The sequence below is a fragment of the Arachis ipaensis genome, chromosome B4 (assembly GCF_059453495.1).
Source record: "Arachis ipaensis isolate K30076 ecotype BB chromosome B4, ASM5945349v1, whole genome shotgun sequence".
Taxonomy (NCBI): domain Eukaryota; kingdom Viridiplantae; phylum Streptophyta; class Magnoliopsida; order Fabales; family Fabaceae; genus Arachis; species Arachis ipaensis.
In genome coordinates, this window is record NC_142439.1 from 37,769,289 (window position 1) to 37,774,744 (window position 5,456).

At 37.8% G+C, this 5,456-nt stretch overlaps 1 non-coding gene across 1 annotated transcript; it reads right to left on the minus strand.

The window, feature by feature from the left end:
* Positions 1-4,252: 4,252 nt before the first annotated feature.
* On the minus strand, positions 4,253-4,360 carry LOC148567223 (small nucleolar RNA R71). Its single transcript, XR_015882472.1, has one exon. It is a non-coding gene; the product is annotated as a small nucleolar RNA R71 (small nucleolar RNA).
* Between the last annotated feature and the right edge of the window lie 1,096 nt (positions 4,361-5,456).

Genomic DNA, 5,456 nt, shown 5'->3' on the forward strand with positions numbered 1-5,456 from the left:
GGTTCCAGTCGGGTCCTCTCACAATCGGAGCTTGAGTCAAGGCAAGCTTCAGCTTATCAAATGCCTCCTTGCAGTCCGCCTTCAGCTCGAACTCAACATCCTTCTGCAGTAGTCTGGATAAAGGCAATGCTACCTTACAGAAGTCCTTGATAAATCTCCGGTAGAAACCTACATGACCAAGGAACGAATGGACTTCTCTCACGGAGGAGGGGTAAGGCAAACTAGAAATCACATCTACCTTTGCTGGATCTACAGAAATACCAGTATTAGAAACAACGTGTCCCAGAATAATGCTGATGAGCGGATAATTTATACGCTTTTTGGCATTGTTTTTAATATGTTTTTAGTATATTTTAGTTAGTTTTTATTATGTTTTTATTAGTTTTTAAATAAAAATCACATTTCTGGACTTTACTATGAGTTTGTGTATTTTTCTGTGATTTCAGGTATTTTCTGGCTGAAATTGAGGGACCTAAGCAAAAATCTGATTCAGAGGCTGAAAAAGGACTGCAGATGCTGTTGGATTCTGACCTCTCCGCACTCAAAGTGGATTTTCTGGAGCTACAGAAGCCCAATTAGCGCGCTTTCAATTGCGTTGGAAAGTAGACATTCTGGGCTTTCCAGCAATATATAATAGTCCATACTTTGCCTAAGATTTGATGGCCCAAACCAGCGTTCCAAGTCAGCATAGAAATTCTGGCGTCAAAACGCCAGAACTGGCATAAAAGCTGGAGTTAAACGCCCAAATTGGCAAAAAAGCTGGCGTTTAACTCCAAGAAAAGTCTCTACATATGGAAGCTTCAATGCTCAGTCCAAGCACACACCAAGTGGGTCCGAAAGAAGATTTCTGCATTAATTACCTATTTCTGTAACCCTAGGCTACTAGTTTTCTATAAATAGGACCTTTTGCTATTGTATTTAGATATAGAGGTATACACTTTTCATATACCTTTTGATCTTTATGTTCACGTTCGGGGGCTGGCCATTCGGCCATGCCTAGACCTTCTGTTCTTATGTATTTTCAACGGTGGAGTTTCTACACACCATAGATTAAGGTGTGGAGCTCTGCTGTTCTTCATGAATTAATACAATTACTATTGTTCTTCTATTCAATTCACGCCTAATTCTTCTCTGAGATATTCATTCGTTCTTCAACTTGATGAATGTGATGATCCGTGACACTCATCATCATTCTCACCTATGAACAAGTGCTTGACAACCACCTCTGTTCTACTAGCAATGGCTTGAATGCGTATCTCTTGGGTTTCTAATCTAAGATTGGAACCTTTGTGGTATAGGCTAGAATTATTGGCGGTCATTCTTGAGATTCGGAAAGTCTAAAAACCTTGTCTGTGGTATTCCGAGTAGGATCTGAGAAGGGATGACTGTGACGAGCTTCAAACTCGCAATTGTTGGGCGTGTGACAGACTCAAAAGGATCAATGGATCCTATTCCAACATGATCGAGAACCGACAGATGATTACCCGTGCGGTGACAGCGCATTTAGAACATTTTCACTGAGAGGACGGGAAGTAGCCATTGACAACGGTGATGCCCAACATAAAGCTTGCCATGGAAGGGAGTATGAATGATTGGATGAAGGCAATAGGAAAGCAAAAGTTTAGGAGGAACAAAGCATCTTCATACGCTTATCTGAAATTCCTACCAATGAATTACATAAGTATCTCTATCTTTGTTTTATATTTTATCCATCTTCTAATTATCAATTCTCCATAACCATTTGAATCTTCCTGACTGAGATTTACAAGATGACCATAGCTTGCTTCAAGCCGACAGTCTCCGTGGGATCGACCCTTACTCACGTAAGGTATTACTTGGACGACCCAGTGCACTTGCTGGTTAGTTGTGCGGAATTGTGACAAAGTGTGATTCACGTTTGAGAGCTCCAAGTCTTTGGCACCATTGTTGATGATCACAATTTCGTGCACCAAGTTTTTGGCGCCATTGCCGGGGATTGTTTGAGTTTGGACAACTGATGGTTCATTTGGTTGCTTAGATTAGGTAATTTTACTTTTTATTTTCGAAAATTTTTTTAATACAAAATTTTTTTTTCTATTTTGTTCTTCAGAGTTTTTAAGAATGAATTCTAGAGTTTCATAATGATCTGTTGAAGTCTGGCTGGCTGTGAAGCCATGTCTAATCTTATTGGACCGAGGTTTCAACTTATCATCACAAGAGCTTGTTGATTTCTATCAATTTTGCTGTTGTTAGCAATGATCTGCTAAAGCTTGGCTGGCCATTGGCCATGTCTAGTATTTTGGACCGGAGCTTTCATTGAAAGCTTGGCTGGCTAGTAAGCCATGTCTAATTCCTGGACCGGAGTCTTAGACTAGCATTGCAATGATTCCTGGAACTCTTATTAAAAATTTTGAATCTCGTTATTTTCTTTTCCACTCAATTTTCGAAAAATCACAAAAAAAAATTTTTAAAATCATAAAAATCAAAAATATTTTATGTTTCTTGTTTGAGTCTAGTATCAATTTTTAAGTTTGGTGTCAATTGTATGTCTTTATTCTTCTTGCATTTTTCGAATATATGCATTGTGTTCTTCATTGATCTTCAAGTTGTTCTTGATGATTTCAGTGCTCTGATCTTTAATTTCTCTTATTTTGTGTCTTTTGTTATTTCTTACACGCATTTTTAAATTGTTATAGTCCTTAGTATACAAACTTCTAAGTTTGGTGTCTTGCATGCATTGTTTATTTGATCTTAGTTGCATTTTTATTGTTTCTCATCATTAAAATTCAAAAAAATTTTCAAAATTGTGTCTTTTCAAGTCAATAACACAGAGAATTGAAGATTCAGAACATTCAGCAGAGGAATTACACAAAAAAAGCTGGGCGTTCAAAACGCCCAGTGAAGAAGAAAAACTGGCGTTTAAACGCCAGCCAGGGTACCTGGCTGGGCGTTAAACACCCAAAAAGGTAGGATTTTGGGCGTTAAATGCCAGAATGGATGCCATTCTGGGCGTTTAACGCCAGGATGACACTAGAGGGAAGATTTTGCTTTTAATTCAAATCTTTTTCAAATATTCATAATTTTTCAAAATCAAATCTTTTTCAAATCATATATTTTCAATCATATCCTTTCAAAATCAATTTCTTTCCATTTTTTTATTATTATTTTCGAAAATTCTTGCTACAGTTAGTAATTTAATTCAAAAATTTTCAAGTTGTTACTTGCCTATTAAGAAAGGATCAAATTTTAATTTTAGAATCATATCTTCTAATTTCTTGTTAGTCAAGTAATCAACTTTAATTTTAAAACTTTCCTTTTTTTATTTGATTTTCAATCATATCTTCTCAATCATATCTTTTCAATCACATCTTTTTCAAAATTAAGTCTCAATCATATCTTTTTGATTTCTAATTTCAAAATCTTTTTCAAAATTCACTTAGTTTCTTTCCCAATCTTAGTTTTCGAAAATCATCAATCAAATTTTCAAATTTCTTTTAATTTTTTTAAAATCTTTTTAATTTATTTTCGAAAATTCTTCCCCTCTTTTCACACCCTTCTATTTAAGGACTAACACCCCTCCTCAATGAGCAATTCGAACTCTATCTCCCTTGATAAGTTCGAATTCTCTCTTCTCTACCTCCTCCTTCTATTCTTCTTTTCCTCTGACACCTCAAGGAATCTCTATACAGTGACATAGAGGATTCCATATTTTCTTCTTCTCTCTTTTCATATGAGCAGGAGCAAGGACAAGGGCATTTTTGTTGAAGCTGATCCTGAACCTGAAAGGACCTTGAAGAGAAAGCTAAGAGAAGCTAAAGTATAACTCTCTATAGAGGACCTAACAGAGCTTTTCAAACAAGAAGAAGACATGGCATCCGAAAACAACAACAATGCCAACAATGCAAGGAAGGTGCTTGGTGACTTTACTGCACCTACTCTTGACTTCTATAGGAGAAGCATCTCAATCCCTGCCATTGGAGCAAACAACTTTGAGCTTAAGCCTCAATTAGTTTCTCTGATGCAACAGAATTGCAAGTTTCATGGACTTCCATTGGAAGATCCTCATCAGTTTTTAGCTGAATTCTTGTAAATCTGTGATACTGTCAAGACCAATGGGGTTGATCTCGAGGTCTACAAGCTTATGCTTTTTCCATTTGCTGTAAGAGACAGAGCTAGAACATGGTTGGATTCACAACCTAAAGAAAGCCTGAACTCTTAGGAAAAGCTAGTTAATGCCTTCTTGGCAAAGTTCTTTCCACCTCAAAAATTGAGCAAGCTTAGAGTGGAAGTCCAAACCTTCAAACAAAAGAAAGGTGAATCCCTCTATGAAGCTTGGGAAAGATACAAGCAATTGATCAGAAGGTGTCCTTCTGACATGCTTTCAGAATGGAGCATCATAGGTATCTTCCATGATGGTCTATCTGAACTGTCCAAGATGTCATTGGATAGCTCTACTGGAGGATCTCTTCATCTGAGGAAGACGCCTGCAGAAGCTCAGGAACTCATTAAAATGGTTGCAAATAACCAATTCATGTACACTTCCAAAAGGAATCCTGTGAATAATGGGACAAATCAGAAGAAAGGAGTTCTTGAAATTGATACTCTGAATGCCATATTGGCTCAGAATAAAATATTGACTCAACAAGTCAATATGATTTCTCAAAGTCTGTCTGGAATGCAAGCAGCAACAGGCAGTACCAAAGGAGCTTCATCTGAAGAAGAAGCTTATGATCCTGAGAACCCAGCAATGGAAGAGGTGAATTATATGGGAGAACCCTATGGAAACACCTATAATCCTTCATGGAGAAATCATCCAAACCTCTCATGGAAGGATCAACAGAGGCCTCAACAAGGCTTCAACAACAATAATCGTGGAAGAAATAGGTTTAGCAATAGCAAGCCTTTTCCATCATCTTCTCAGCAACAGATAGAGAATTCTAAGCAGAGCCACTCTGAGTTAGCAACTGTAGTCTCTGATCTAATTAAAACCACTCAAAATTTCATGACTGAAACAAGGTCCTCCATTAGAAATTTAGAGGCACAAGTGGGTCAGCTGAGTAAGAAAGTTGCTGAACTCTCTCCTAGTACTCTTCCAAGCAATACAGAAGAAAATCCAAAATGAGAGTGCAAGGGCATTAACATAACCCACACGGCCGAACTTGGAGAGGAGGATGAGGCAGTGACCTCTACTGAGGAAGACCTCAATGGACGTCCACTGGCCTCCAAGGAGTTCCCCAATAAGGAACCATGGAAATCTGAGGCTCATACTGAGACCATAGAGATTCCATTGAATCTACTTCTATCATTCATGAGCTCTGATGAGTATTCTTCCTCTGAAGAGGATGAAGATGTTACTGAAGAGTTAGTTGCTAAGTACCTTGGAGCAATCATGAAGCTAAATGCCAAGCTATTTGGTAGTGAGACTTGGGAATATGAACCCCTTTGCTCACCAAAGAACTAGATGACTTGACTAAGCA